This window comes from Carcharodon carcharias, chromosome 16, assembly GCF_017639515.1.
Source record: "Carcharodon carcharias isolate sCarCar2 chromosome 16, sCarCar2.pri, whole genome shotgun sequence".
Classification (NCBI taxonomy): domain Eukaryota; kingdom Metazoa; phylum Chordata; class Chondrichthyes; order Lamniformes; family Lamnidae; genus Carcharodon; species Carcharodon carcharias.
The window spans coordinates 13,098,334-13,114,691 of NC_054482.1; the positions used below are offsets into that span (position 1 = coordinate 13,098,334).

General features: G+C 45.6%; 1 protein-coding gene across 1 annotated transcript in view; it reads left to right on the forward strand.

Annotated features, from left to right (window-relative positions):
- Positions 1-69: 69 nt before the first annotated feature.
- The window catches only part of uck2a (uridine-cytidine kinase 2a), a 73,202-nt gene continuing 56,913 nt past the window's right edge, over positions 70-16,358 (forward strand). Inside the window, exon 1 of the mRNA XM_041208180.1 lies at positions 70-132. The gene's annotated coding sequence lies outside the window, so the exon portion shown is untranslated. The remainder of the gene's footprint in view (positions 133-16,358) is intronic.

A 16,358-nucleotide genomic window follows, 5' to 3' on the forward strand; every position in this document is an offset into this window, starting at 1 on the left:
AGCGGCACTGCGCATGGGCAGTGCCGGCACCACATGAACCCCGCCTCTTCCTGCCGGATGGTCGCTTGGGTGACGCTCAGGGAGAGAGGCTGTTGTTTGTAATGGGCATCTGTGTGCAGAGGGAAAACGAAGGTAACGAGCTATCGTCAGAACTGATCATTTCAGAAATAATCTCTGAATCCCTCCCACCATCAACATCCGGGGGGTGACCATTGACCAGAAACTGAGCTGGAACAGCCAAATAAATACTGTGGCTGCAAGAGCAGGTCAGAGGCTGGGAATGCTGTGGAGAGTAACTCACCTCCTGATTCTCCAAAGCCCATCCACCATCTACAAGGCACAAGTCAGGAAAGTATTGATAGAATACTCTTTTGCCTGAATTTGTGCAACTCCAACAACACTGAAGAAATTCCACATCATCCAAGGCAAAGCAGCCTACTTGATTGGCACCCTATCCACTACCTTCAACATTGACCACATCCCCCCCTCCCCGTGCACCATGCTTGCAGTGTGTACCATCTACAATAGATAGCAACTGGCCTAGCCAAGGCTCCTTCTACAACACTTTTCAAGCTTGTGACCTCTGTCACCTAGAAAGCAGAAGGGCTGCAAGCATCTGCAAGTTCCACACTATCCTGACTTGGAAATATATTGCCGTTTCCACATTGTCACTGGGTCAAAATCCTGGAACTCCCTCCCTAACAGCACGGTGGGTGTACCTTCATGACATAGGTTATGATTGCTGCAGTTTAAAAAGGCAACTTATTGTAAGATGTTGGGCATAGTTCGGTGGGTCTTATTAAGGTATTCACATTCTTAGGTAGTTCAACAGTAAGTATTTGTTAACTACTAGAAATTATATACATAGGCGCAGTAAAGGTCCAAGCTAGGAGCTGTCCAACACTACATTGATCCCCTAAGTGTAGGTCATGTGTTCTCTTACATCACTGTGTGGGCGGTACGGTACTCAGTCCTACAATAACCCTTTATGCCCCAGAACCTTAACTACACCTCCCCCAAGTCTTTATCCAACGCATTTACAAAGTATCCTGGTTTACCCCATGTATTACACCATTGCTACTACCCCATCTCCCCCACTCAAGATTCTGAGTTCATAGGTTCAGGTGGTTTGGAGGCCTTTAAACCCTTCCATACCTTGTTCACACTACTGTTGGAGGAGTGGTAGGCTGTGTCACTGAAGGTAAACTTTGTTAGATTGGAAGTTGTTCTGGCATTTGGGTGTCTTTTCATCCTCTTCTACCATTCTTTGGATTTGAATCGCTCTTTGACGATTCCCCCAATTATAGTGATAGATGGTGATTGGTTTATCCTGTCTTTAGAGGGTGGACAAACTCTGGGCTTGTCTCTATCATGTTTCTAGCTTCTTCCTTTGTGCAGCTCGCCGTGACGCACGCCAGGATGGAAGATGGCTCTTCCTGTTGTGAGGGTGTGACTTGGTAGTAAACTCACCTTTGTGTGTGGCTGTTGTCAATTAATGACTGCTACTCAGTTCGAGCAACGTTTGTGGCACTGTCATGCTGGCTGGGGATTGCAGTGCCTGCCCTGTGCTCTGAGGGCTTATCTCTCTAATTGGCAGCAGAGCCGGAGTTTGAGACTCTTCTCATTGACGGTTCCTCTCTTGCCTGTCATCTACTCGAGGTGTCATGGTACCCATCTGAGTGGAGTGGCTTCTGGCACCTTTAATGAAAGTGGACAAACCTGCTTTGCAAAGAGAGAAGACAATTCAGAGCTGAAGTCCCAGTCAAAAAAATCTCCCTTGTTGGAGCTCTCAGGAACCTGCAGTTCTCTATAATTTATGACAGTAGTTGTCTTGACATCTTCTGCCTTTTTGAGGAGATTCAGTGCTACACAGGCATCCCTGCACAAGAGAGAAAAAGACTGGTTATGGATGACAAACATTAGCTTGAAGATTTGTTTTCCTCAATACCTTAATGGTTCCAGAATCATGCCTGTGACTGGAAGTCGGATTCCTCTGGGCCCATAAAGTGGTGTGCCTGTTGTTTGTAACCAAAGGTCTCTCAGCCACAGTTCTTTGTCCAACAACACTGTAACACTGGCTCCCATGTCCAATTTAAAGTTTTTGAGATAGCCATTAACCGAGATGTCTGCATTCCTGAACGAAAATCCAGGATCGTTGACCTCACCCAAGAAGCATGATTGTGTGTCCTCTTGGTGTGCTGTTTCAACCTCGTGAATCCTCCTGGGGTCTTCCATACATTTTGATGTTTTGGCTTTGCACAGCTTCCCAAAATGTTCTTTTCAGTCATATTGATAGCATTGGGCTGAAATTGCTGGACATTGATCACGCTTGTGGGGGCGCTTTGCTGCACAGCGCTGGGATGGTCGCCCTACTGGTTAGTTAGGGAATTGCTTTCCTTGGTCTGGAGTGTCCCTGTTTCTGTGCTATTTCACTAACTGGACAGTGGGGTTTACTTTGTACCATGGTTTGCTTCTGCTCCTGGATTAGATAGGATTAGATCGACCTTCGTTTGAAGCATGCCTGAGAGTGCATTGCCCACTACTCCTACAACTACTTTTACCCCTGATTAGCTCAGATTTCAGGCCACTGTAATCACAGCCTTCAGTCATTCTGTACAGGTCATTAATGAAGGAGTTGACAGGTACTCCTTAAGATTTAAGTTTATTAAATTAACCCTGTTCAAGGTTTCTGAGATTACTTCTGAGGATTAAAATAAAGTTCAAATGATTTGAAAACTTCATCAAATTTTGCAGATGATTCATTGATTCCTTGCTTAGCTATTATATCACCAGCTATCAGGCCTACCAAATAAAGCAGTTGTTCAGCTTCTGTCTTTTTATCCAGACTTGAAGCAATCATGTTTCTAAGGAATTTCTTTCTCCAGCGTTCCCAATTTTGTGATTGATTTGGGCCTTGGGTAAGTCCAAATTGATCTGGAAGAGTGGATTTCCGATCCATGGTTAAAATTTTTAAATTGTAGATTCAGCTTTAAGAGGTTTCCAGAAATCCAAAATGGCACCATTGTATGCTGCTTCACACACGGCTTTCCTGTGCTCCCGCAGTAATGACACTCATGATCTCAACATTTAATTTTTTTTCAACAATGCCTGCCTGGATTGACTGGTTAGAATCTTCCCCGCTTTAGCGCAACGTTCTTGGGTCTTGGAAGCGTCGAATCCCAGCTTTTGCTGGGCTTTTAAAGCTGCCTACTCAGTCACAATTAATTTTAAATTAATTATTATATTTTTCAGTGTTTGTAGTGAGCTCGGCCACATGTTCAGGTGCCGACTCGGGAATCCGATTTCTTGGAGTGCGATTTAAATAGCAATTTCTAACCACTTCAGCATTTAACTTTTTTCAGGACATATGCTGTCCAGGAATTTTAAATGTTTAGCTCACCCCTGTGAGGTCTGCTGACTCTGCACACTCTGGGTATTGAAGGTGGCCTTCCACGGGGGTCAATTGAGTCTGCTGCTGCAGTGAGGAATTTAATTTCTGCCTTCAGCTTCCAAGCCTTACTTTGGAACTTTTTTCTGACGATTTCCTTCTGCACCTTCACATCTTGAGGTTTGCTGAACATCTGAATGCTTTTTAAATCTTTTTCTTCAGTTTTTCAGGATTTTATTTTCTTCTGCCACCTCTGTGAGGTTTTGAGTTGTTACATTTGCTGCCACCATCTTGTAAGGTGTTGAGTGTAGTTCAGTAGAACCATAGAAAGGTTACAGCACAGAAAGAGGCCATTCAGCCCATCTTATCTGTGCTGGCCAGGAAAAGAGAAAAAGAAGCTAACCGCTCATTTTTAATCCCATTTTCCAGCTGATCTGTAGCCTTGCAGGTTACAGCACTTCAGATGCAGATCCAGGTACCTTTTAAATGAGTTTCAGCCTCAACCACCAATTAAGGCAGTGAATTCCAGTTGCCTGCCACCCTCTGGGTGAAAAAGTTTTCCCTCATGTTCACTCTAATCCTTCTACCAATCACCTTAAACCTATGCCCCTGGTAATTGACCTTTCTGCTGTGGAAAACAGGTCTTTCCTGTCTACTCTACCTAGGCCCCTCATACTTTCGTACACCTCAATTAGGTCACCCCGCAGCCTCCTCTATTCTAAGGAAATCAACCCTAGCCTATCCAATCTTTCTTCATAGCTGCAATTTTCAAGCCAGGCAACATTCTTGTAAATCTCCTCTGTACTCTCTCCAGAGCAATGATGTCCTTCTGAAATGTGGTGACGGAAATGTACACAAAATTCAAGCTGTGGCCTAACCAACATTTTATACAGTTCCAACATTACATCTCTGCTTTTGTATTCAATACCTCATCCCATATTCTTTTTTTTTACCACCTTATCCACCTGTCCTGCCACCTTCAGGGACCTGTGGACATGCATTCCAAGGTCTCTCACTTCCTCAAGCCCTCTCTATCCTCCCATTTATTGAGTATTCCCATGTCGCCTTGATGTCACAGGCAGTCACTCTCGCTTCACCTCAGTAACTCAGCTCTTTTGCCCAAGTTCAGACTAAGGCTGTCATGAGGACTAGTCTTCAGTGAGCAGGCAGAAAGCAAGTTTAGCATCAGTGATCAGGATATTGGTGACCAAGTGTCATATCTGGAGGTGTTGTGGGCATGATTAAGACTTCAGGCGGAATTTTCTGCGCTCACTGGTGTTGGGTGTGTTTGATGGCGTAAGTGAACAATATGGCGAGAAGGCCAAAAATAGGTTTCAGGATGTCGTGAAACCAGTTTGCAATCGTCCGCTCTGCCCGTCAATGGTTAGATGTGTTTCCCGCCATCAGACATTGGGAACCTCCTTGTAATACATCTGCACATCTTTATAAGTTCAGTTCGCCAGAATCATGCCCCCACACTGGATCATCTGAGCACATCGGCGGTGTTTCACAACTGAACATAAGCGACATGCACCTGGCGAGCTGTACTTCGCTTGGGACTTTGAGGCTTGTTTGCCTACCTTGCTTCAGGCTGAGTTCACAGTCACCAGAACCAGGCTTCGCAGGCAGCACCACATCACTATTACTGGGGCTCATGGGCAGGTCTCTACTTACGACTTTCAATGACTGCAGGGCTATGGCTTGCATGGGGGAGTAGAAGTGGCTTCAGGCAAGGAAAGAGGCGGTAGGGCTAGGGCATTACTGGGGAAGGGGGGTATCGCAGGGTGTGTGTGTGGACACATGTTGATCTGTGCAAGTGGCCTCAAGAGAGTGAGGGCTGAGGAGGCAGTCTCCAGAGGAGATGAGACCAGATGGAGACTTGAGGGTGTGTGTAACAGAGTGAGTTGTGATGCTCCTTGAGCTGGCAGTGAGTGAGATGCCAGTGGATGTGTGCTGGGCTTGTGAGTTTGAGTTTAGAATGATGAGATGGTTGCCTTACCCTGGTGGTATGGATGAGATCATTCATCCTTTTTCTGCACTGGATAGCAAACCTCTTCTATGCAGAATTAGCACTGACCACCTCTGCCACCAGCTCGCTAGCCAGAGCGGTGAGACTGATGGACCTCCTGTGGCCAGAGCTGGGGTAGAGGACACCGTGACGGACTCCAACAGTGTCCAAAAGGAATCCCAGGGATGCGTCACTGATTCAGGGAGGCTGCATTCTTCTTGGCTTTTGGGGCCATGTCTTCACTGTCCTCCTGGTCTGGAAGCACTGAGAGTTGCATATGTGGCTGCACTTTAAATAAGGTGCCCAGCGTGAGGAAACGGCGAGGTGACGGCGTGGTGGGCGAATCGGAGGCCGCCTGCCAGCAAAATGGCAAGTTTCTCAGGCATAATTGATGAGGCAGGATTGGGACGATACGGTGTGAAAACCCACCATTGCGGCTGGCGGGTAAAATGTCCTTTATCCTGCCCGCTACCGGACTTAGTCCAAATCTGTGATGATTCTGCCCTTCAGCAGCAGGTGGGATGAGGAAAGGATGGATACAGGGGATATTATGGAGATGGTCTTTTACAATATATGGGATGACTTTCAGGTAAGTTTTGGATCATATCACCATGCTTATTCAAATCTACATATAGGCTTAGATTTAGCAATGTGTATATACTGTATTGTAATAGAGGTGATAAACAGAGGCTAAATTTGTTATAGATTATCATGTTTTTGTGACCAAACTTGACACCACATAAAGAGATAATAGGACAGGTAACCAAAAACTTACTACACTTCACTTTGTTGTTTAATTAGAAGCATAAAAACCATACGTTAGCCTAATACTTCTTCATGGAATTTGGCCCACTTTATCCTCAATGGAATCCTTAAGTCAAAAATTATTTAGACTTGAGTGTAGGAAGGTTGATCGGTAAGTTCGCGAATGACACGAAAATTGGTGGGGTGCAAAATAGTGAGGAGGATAGCCTTAGATGACAGGAGGATATAGACGGGCAGGTCAGATGGGCTGATCAGTGACAAATGAAATTTAATCCGGATAAGTTTGAAGTGATGCATTTGGACAGGACAAACAAGACGTGGGAATACACGATGAATGGTAGGACCCTGGGAAGTACCGAGGATCAGAGGGACCTTGGTGTACATGTCCACCGGTCCCTTAAGGTAGCAGGACAGGTAGATAAGATGGATAAAAAGACATATGGGATACTTGCCTTTATTAGCTGAGGCATAGAATATAAGAGCAGAGAGGTTATGCTGGAACTGTATAAAACACTGGTTAGGCCACAGCTAAAGTATTGCATGCAGTTCTGGAATCCGCATTATAGGAAGGATGTGATTGCACTAGAGAGAGTGCAGAGGAGATTTACCAGGATGTTGCCTGGGCTGGAGAGTTTTAGTTATGAGGAGAGATTGGATAGACTGGGGTTATTTTCTCTGGAGCAGAGGAGATTGAGGGGGGACATGATTGAGGCGTATAAAATTGAGGGGCATAGATAGGGCAGACAGGAAGGAATTTTTCCCCTTGGTGGAGGGATCAATCACCAGGGGACATAAATTTAAGATAAGGGGCAGGAGGTTTAGAGGGGATGTGAGGAAGAATTTTTTCACCCAGAGGATGGTGGGAATCTGGAACTCTCTGCCTGAAAGGGCGGTAGAGGTAGAAACCCTCCTAACATTTAAAAAGTATTTGGATGTGCACTTGCAATGCTATGGCATACAGGCTATGGACTTAGTAATGTAAAATGGGATTAGAATAGTTAGGTACTTGTTTGACCGGCACAGACTTGATGGGTTGAAGGGTTTTTTTTGTGCTGTAGATCTCAATGACGCTCTGAAGCTTTCAGTGAAATCAGCCCTGCTGCATAATTTAGTTTAGAAGACAAAATTGCATTGCTGCAATACTTTGCCATCTCTAATTCACACAAGCCTTAAAGTAAAGAGATTAGCCTGGGCTTTCCCACTGAGTGGAGCATGTGTGGCCTGGCAAGACCTTCCTCTGCAAAGGGTAATCCCAGTTTTCCTAACCTTAATTTTCTGACCGTGGAGTGGCTTCCCAGCCTCTCCTAAGGAAGCCACATGTGCCGGGGACAGAAACTAACTGCAGGAGGTCTCAGAAGGGAGGACAAGACAGGCTCCAAGCTGCTGAAAGTGTATTTTATTTTTGCAGAATTTCACCTGCTCCCGTCTCAAGACACCTTCAGCTGACGTTTGAAAGCTGCATCCTTGGGCTTAACAGGCAATGTGTTCAGAGCTGAAACAGGCAAATGACTGAGGCTGTGACACCATCATTTTCATTTCTGTTTGTACACCCCCTGGCCTTCCTAAACCACCTAATGGAGGAGGGGAGAAGCAGAATTGTTCCCCGAGCACAAATTTGGACCCATTCACTGGAAGATTTGCGGGTTGGGACCAAAATGTTTAGTCCATGGGGTCTTTGTTTATAAAAGCTTAACTTGTGATGACCTCAAAATGAATGGATTGAAATAAGTTCATATTGTTAATCTTGCTTGTTTTTAGTTAGATGTGGAAAGGTAAAATCGAGATTTTTAAAAAATTCTTTCATGGGATGTGAGCATCATTGGTTAGGCCAGTCAATGACCATCCCAATTGCCCTTGAGCTGCCTTCTTGAACCACTGCAGTCCATCTCGTGTAGGTACACCCACAGTGCTGTTAGGAAGGAAAGGGACATTTTTAAAAACTCACGTGTTCCTTTGTTATATGCTGATGTTATACAGCTTTATTTGGGGAAAATACAAATAAGCTATAAAAAGAAATCAATTTTACATTATTGAAGTTATACACCACAGTTTAGCTCACATTATGTAACAAATTAAATAATTTTGTCTAAATATAATCCCATCAATACTGGGCAAGGACAGTGCACAAAGCTGCCTAAAATGCAGAATTTAATCGGGCTTTTGATCAACTTCCTTTCAAATTCACCTAGCTATGAGCCTTCATCACTCATATTGTTTGTGACATTTTTGTATTCATTGAGGAGCATTAGTGACGTTGACTGGGGCATGTTTTCCATTTTGTCAGTATTGCTAATGTAAAATTTGCCGTTGTCAGGTATGACAGCATGATGAGGAAAAAGAACTATCCTTTAAGATCCATCTTTACTCTGCCAGTTTTGAATTTTTCCATTTCCTGCACTAATAATTCTCATGGATTCTTTGAGAGAAACTGGCTTTAACTGCAATGTTCTGGGCAGCTTCATATGGTAAGAACTGGATTGTTACTGTCCAACACATTTCATTTAGAGTCAGCAGATTGAGGAACCTTTACCCCATCAGCGTTGATAGATTCAAACCCAGACTGCTGCGTACTGTTCCATGATGGTACATAATATTACCCTGGTATAAACATAAAACATGCTAGGTGTCTGTTATATATAATATGTATCTAGTGAGCATACTTCCTTTAATATTCCACTTGTGTCATTGACAGTTACCCATGCATTATAGATAAATATTGTATCTATTAAGCACTAGCACTAGCTAATCATGTAATATTACAAGCGTAACAAGTGTAAGGGAAATATAGTGAAGTCTATAGCTTTGATTTAGGCAAACTAATGGAACAATACTTTTGAAATTATATTTTGGAAACTTACCTTGTCAACATAACTAAATAAGCACAGTTTCTAGGAATCAGTAGGTGGTACAAGATTTTTTTTCAGTGTTTCTGAGTCATGCACATTGTGCAACCAATCTGATCTTAGGTCTTTGCTGATGCTCCTTTGATCTGATAAACAGGAGGTATACACAAACAGTTTAGAGTTGTTTTGCTTCCAATTTTCTCTCCTCCCTTTGTGTGGTTAGTTTACACTCAGTGCTTCTCCATAGCAGTATTTCTGAGATTAAAAACTCAGTGGCACGTTGTATGAAACTTGTCCTTTTTTTGCTGTGGTGCCGTACATGATGCTATTGCTCTACTGATTATAGACTTTCATATTCCATCAGCCTTGATCCATTTGAATGGTCGAAGAGGCTCAAGGTGCTAAAAGTCCTACTTCTGTTCTTTGTGTTCTGATGTAACAACTTCTTTAGCCACACTGAATCATTAAACTCTTATAATATGGCGTGGAATACAGTATTTTTACTAAAGAGATGTCGCTTGTAAAGAACTATTGTGTCTGCCTGATATCAGGCGCCTCTTTGTGAATGTAGACTTTTAACATATTAACCAGAACTTTAGCTGAGTAGTCTTCTCTACGTTTGTCCAAAGAAATGATGGAGGACCAGACAAAGGTGCTGATCATCCTGATTTTTTGCCATTAGAAAGAATGACCAAATGTAGCCCTTAATGCAGATAACAAATTTGATAAAGTGAATGTGTTTTTTGTTTGGTTGGAACTTCCAGAGATGGATGCAAGCACTTTATCAGTGGAACTCAAGGTTGTTTTCTGAGACATGGTGTGCTGGCCAATCAACTTGCTTTGAACAGAGACAAAAAATAAATTTGCGCTCTTTCCCTTCTACCTTTTTGATTGCAAATTGCATAACCTCAAGGTGTTCAAATTAAACAAGATTAATATAAATTGGCATCAGGCTGCTCCAAATATTGGAGAAAATAATATATTTCCCACATGCCGTATTTAGTCATGCAATTCTCTTTAGACTATAAGATTAAATTGAAGAAAACTGCGGTTTTCTTTCTTTTCTGTTTCTGTTCATGTTTAAAAGGCCATTGCGTGAAATCAAACATTTTATGAAACTTAATAGTTTCTCCTTGAGTTGGGGAGTGTTGTGGTTAATTCTGAAACTAGGGTCTTAAATTTAAGCAAAGCCAATTACGTAGGTATGAGGGATGAGTTAGCTTAGGTAGATTGGGAAATTAGTTTGTACGTTATGATGCTGGCTAAGTAATGTTGAACATTATTCATTCATTATTCTCATTAATCTAAGGAATAAAAACTTCATGGAAAAAGTAATCCAACCTGGCTAACTAGGGAAGCAAAAATAGGACAGTCACAAAGACTTTAGTAAATGGAGGAGTGCTCAGGTGGAGACAGTAGAACGGATAATAGTTTGAAAATAAACAAGGAAAGAGAATAGTGTAGGGCCAGGATTTTACATGGAAGCGGCGATCCTGTCCACCAGCCAGAAAGTCAAAGGCAAGCCTGCCTCAGCCGGCCCCGGAAGCCATGTCTGGATTTTAGAATCCTTGGGCAATTAATTACCCGCAGTCGTGGCTTACGCCCTTCTGAGGCAGGATGTCCCTGCTCCAAAAGCGGCCGGCCAATCGGATGTCTTGGCAGCTTTTCAGTTTCAGCTGCACCACCGAGAGCAGTGGCCACTGCTGGGACTGCTGCAGCCATCAAGGAGGTTCGGAGTGCAGGCATTTGGGGTCAGGGCTCACCGGGGACAATCAGGCAGGTCCAAGCAAGGGGAGGAGGGGGGATTTGATCAAGAGGGCAGGAGACTCTTCCGCTGGGGGCAGACCTTCCCACTCCAGGGTCATAAGGTGGCCAATCAGGAGGGCCTCCTCTCCTCCATCCAAGTCCACAGGGAGGCTGCCAGATTTTACTGGGCAAATGTAACGCCTCTAATCAAAATTTAACACCTCTATTCAAGAAAGGAGTAAGACAGAAAGCAGGAAACTATAGGCCAGTTAGCCTAACATCTGTCATTGGAAAATTGCTGGAATCCATTATTAAGGCAGCAGTAGCATACATTTAGAAAATCACAATACAATCAGGCAGAGTCAACATGGTTTTATGCAAGACAAATCATGTTTGACATACTTATAGGAGTCCTTTGATAATGTGACAAGCAGGGTAGATAAAGGGGAACCAGTAGATGTAGTATATTTGGTTTTCCAAAAGGCATTCAATAAGGTAAGACATAAATGGTGCCACACAAGATGAGTGCTCATGGCTTTGGGGGTAATATATTAGCATGGATAGAGGACTGGCTAGCTAACAGGAAACAGAGTTGGGATAAATGGGTTGTTTTCAACTGTTCAACTATATTAATGACTTGTACGAAGGGATCGAGTATATTGTAGCCAAATTTGCCATTTCCCACACAATTACAATTAAAATTTAAAGTGGCGTGTGTGGGAAACACCGGCGATTATGCGGTAGGGGAAGCTTTTCATTGATGAAACCTGCCATCAGCTGACATTGCTGCAGCCACAGGCAGACTATAAAAGAGCCTCTGCATCACGGCCACAACTTTGCTGCCAAATGCCAGTGCCCGTCTTCTACGATGCCTTCCCTGGATGCTGCATCCTGACCAGCCTCCCCTCTGATGTTGTCTGCTGCTGGCTTTGTTGATCGGCTTTGTTGTTGACCGGAAAGAGCTCTCCTTTGTTGCATCCTCTCCTGCTCCCCAGATTACAGGAATATTGGGTGTATGAGACTTAAACATATTCCAGCAATTGAGCTGTGTGAAGAAGGCAGACAGTGAGATAAGAACATGTGTCTCCATGGATTTAGCCCCTAGAACTGATGAGCAAGAAGATTTTCCACTCCTTCCATTGTCCACAACCAAAGCTCCACACACCGGGCTCCTACTACTGCGATCTCCAGTCTTACTGCCATACGTGCTTTTGGAGACATAACAAAAATGGTCATTATAAGATTTGTGCTTGAAGCCGTTACTCTCCACCCTCCCCCTGTCACGTCCACACTTGTCCCTATCGCCCTTGATCCTCCAACATCACTTAGAACCTTCCCTCTACAGCTCTTCAACTTCCCTCCATTATCCTGGACTCGGTCACCACCCAATTGGAAATGCCATCCCACCCCCCTGAGCCCACACCCACCTCTGTCGATATTCTCCCTTTGATATTAGACCCTCCCTGCATCATATGGACTACTGAGCATGCCCTTTAGGGCTCTCATTTTCTTACCTTGACTGATTGTATCACTCAACCCCCTCCACACGCAGGATGCCAGATCATTCCCACTTCACTCCTCCATGTCCCTAACCCCATCCTCTGCCCACCCTTGGATCCCTCTTCCACTCCTCCATGTCCCCGACCTCACTCAAGCACACCCCCTACCACCCCACCATTATCTCAGCCATGCCAGCCCAAAGCCTCCACATGAACTGCCATTCTCCTGCTCCCGGTCCTTGTGCCGCAGAGTTCAACAAGAAAAGACACTGACCTCAGGCAAAACTGGTACACGCCACCTTTAAAGTAACGGGAACCAGGTGCAATGAGATTCTCATGTGCCGCTGACTTCATCTTGAAGATAGGACTTTATTAAAAATAGTTTCAGGCTAATGAGTGTTCATGGCATGCAAGTACAAACTTGCCACAGGCTGGTATGAGGCCTGACATACCTAAATACACCGCTGACTTTTTCTCTACATCTTAACCTGCCATCAGGAAATCAAAATTTCGCACCCGGCCTAATTAAGTCACCCTCCACGCCACATGTCATGCTCTTGCGAGCTCTGAGAAATCCACCTCAAAAGGTCTGCAAGGGACACAGACTGCAGAATGCTCTTGTACAGAGAGATCTGGGTGTCCTTGTACACGAATCACTAAAAAGATGGGCGGAATTGTCCCAGATTTGCACTAAGTGCGGTAGCGGGTGGGAAAAAGAATGCAGTGGCAGGTTTTCGCACCGTATCGTCCCGGTCCCACCTCATTAATCATGCATTCCCGGGAAACACGCCCTTTCGATGGCAGGCGGGCTGTCATTCGGCCTTCACGCCATCACCTCGCCACTTCATTAAGCCGGGGCCATATTTAAAGTGTAGCCACGTGCACACCTGTCAGTGCTTCCGGCCCAGGATTGCTGAGCAGAAGACATGACTCCAAAAGGCAAGAAGACTACAGCCCCACGATGCAATGACGCATCTCTCAAGCACCTTTTGGACGCCCGCCGTGATGTCCTGTACCCCTGCTCTGGCTGCAGGAGGACCAGCAACATCACCAATCTGGCTTGGAAGGCGGTGGTCAGTGCCAGCGCCCTGCAAAAGAGGACAGCCACCCAGTGCCGCAAAGCGGATGAATGATCTCCTCTGTTCTGCCAGGGTAAGTCACTCTTCTCCTCAATCCCAACTCACACACTCACAGACCCATCACACATCCACAGGGATCTCACTCACTGCCAGTTCAAGGGACATCACTATTCAATCTCTCACACACACCTTCATTGTCCTCATCCCGTCCATGGCACCACTCACCACCCGCACATACCAGGAAATTTTATCATCTGGCCTGGCAGGCATTCTGCTTATACTCTCCCCATCCGTATTGATGCAGGACAAGCTGGCACACAACAAGAGGGAGAGGTCGCAGACTGGTGGAGGAATGCCTGAAATCAAGGTCCTCACGGACTTTGAAAATATCCAATCCAGCTGGTTGGCAAAGATCTGGACCAGTCCTGTGGCCTACCAAGTGAGGTCAGCGGTGGTCTACCATGTGAATCTCCAGCAGTGCAACATCCATCAGGCAACCATGCTTTGAGTCACTTCCCCTGTTCTGCAGTACCCTGCCATGGACTAATTATCTCACTTTGCTTTCGCATGCATACCTGGGAGACAGCCGGCAGACTCCATGACCCAAGGCCTCCAATCAAGCCCCGAAGAAACCTCTGAAGAGGAATTTGATGGCACCTTCACTGATGACCTGTCACAGTGTTCACCCTTACCCTCCACCAATGCAGAGACACACCTCGGTGGGACCCAGCTTTAGAGTAGCCTTGGGATCACAATCTGGTAAGCACATCGCACTTTCTGATCCACAGCAGGGACTTCCTGGGTCTCCAGCACTTGGAGGACTACTGGAGACCAGAAATCTGCTGAGTATGAGTCAGATGATGAGCCTCTGGACTCAGTCATCCCAGGAACATCAAGAAGGGGTGTTCGCTGCACTCCTCAGATTGCAAGGTACGATGGAGGAGTCCGTCCACCCTCAATCTTAGGAGATAGCACTGGCATGCCAACGCATCAAGCTCAACACTGGTAGAATGGTGGTCGCCATAGAGACCTTGGTCCAGGACATCGGTCCTGCACTGCTGCGCAAGCTGAACTCCACCGCTGACGACATAATTGGCCTCCAGTAGTGTGTATACGCAAGACGGGTACGGGGCAGCTTGATCTCATTCCAGCCTACCCTTCTCTTCAAGGAGTCAGCCAGGGACCCTTGGGCACCCATAGGGAGGAGAATCAGCAATTCGACACCCCAGGGCCATCCATCTAGGTGACTTCGGGAGTGTCCGGCCCATCCGAATCCCCTCTTCCTGTAACCCCAGCAGCTCCAGCTCCATAGGCAGGGTAGGGTGCCACTGCCACACAGCAGGACCCCGAGAGCAGGCCGGGACCCTCCAGGCCTCGGCCCTCTAGAGGACCCCCACCAAGGTCATCACAAGGTCAGGCTGCCTCCACCTCTGCTGTGGATGGCCAGGGAGCACCAAGACATAGGTTAGCAGCAGGGTTAGGAAAGTTAAGAAGATGTAGTTGCACAGCCTGGACATGGGTGTTAACCATTTGTACATAATGTTTACTATTGTAAATAAACTCCCAAGAATATCTTGTCTATGCCTCCTTGTTCTGATGAGCAGTGTTCATGTCACTCGGATGTGAAACCTTGGTTCTTGCACAAGATAAAGGCAGGTGTCTCAGTCCAGGGCCTCTTCCCTGGGCTTGTGCAGCCGTCTGACCAAAGTGATGGTCCGGCCTCATGCTTAGTGGACACATTACTGATGTCTGCACCTCGATGGTGCTTGTCATTGGTGCCAGAATGTCATGGGCAGGCGTCAGAGTTCTGTCGTTTTGTCTGTGTGCTCTCAGCACCTTTAAAGTGTGGCTGGCCCCTATCTGTGACCAATGACACTGTGCTGAAGGCTGACAAAGGATCAGATGCATTTAAAGTTTCATGGCTGCGTCTCCATGATATGACCCTGATCACAAAGTGCAAGCGAGCTGTCCTTGGCCAGATAGGAGTCAGATATTCACAGAGGGTATGTGAAGATCTATAGAGCGTCTTCACTGGAATTGAACGCCCATTAAGGACTCTGCTGTCTCAATGACAGGAGCAGCCTCACAGTGGGTATGTGCGCTGCCGTCAGCCAGACTAGAATCAAACATTCACAGATGCAATGTGAGGATCTATGGTGTCTCCTCACTGCATGTCGCCATCATCCTTCACAAATCTAGCAGCTATGAGGGTCGGCCGAGCATGCCTGCCTTGTCTAGCCAGTGCGATGGCCTCATCATTGCCTTTGAGGACCTCCTCACCCTTATCCCCGTTGACGTGCTCCTCATCGGAGGAGATGTACAGCTCCTCCTCAGCCAACTCCTCTCCCCGTTGCAGCGCCAGGTTGTAAAGGGCGTAACAGGTTATGATGATGTGTGACACCTTCTGTGGCAGGGCTCCACTCACCAGTCCAGGCACCAGAACCTCATTTTCAGTATCCTGATGGTTTGCTCCAGCAAGGTGTGAGTTGCAGCATGAGCCTCATTATACCTTCGCTCAACTGTAGTCTGAGGCCACTGCACGGGTGTCATCAGCCATGTCCTCTGCAGGTAACCCTTGTCCCTGAGGAGCCAACCCTGCACCCAGAGGGTGGGATGAACTAGATTGTTCTTCAGAAGAGCTGGCGCAGAGTCAATGATCTGAATGGCCTCCTCTTGTGCTGTTTTATTCTCTTATTCCATGAAAGTAAATGAGAATAAACTAGCAAAAAATATTTTAAAATGGATTATAAGAGCTTCTACAAGTGTGTAAAAAGGGAGAGATTAGCAAAAGTAAACATGGATCCCTTAGAGGTAGGGGCAGGAGAAATTATAATATCGAATAAGGGAATGGGGCATTAAACAAATATATTGTATAGCATAGCAAGATACATATGGAGGGCCTAATGAGAGTGAGAAACTTAAAGTAATGAATGTTACTAAAGAAAAGATACTGGGGAAATGAATGGAATTAAACCCAACAAATCCCCTGGATCTGATCAGCTGTACCTTGGTTTGTAAAAGAGACGGGTG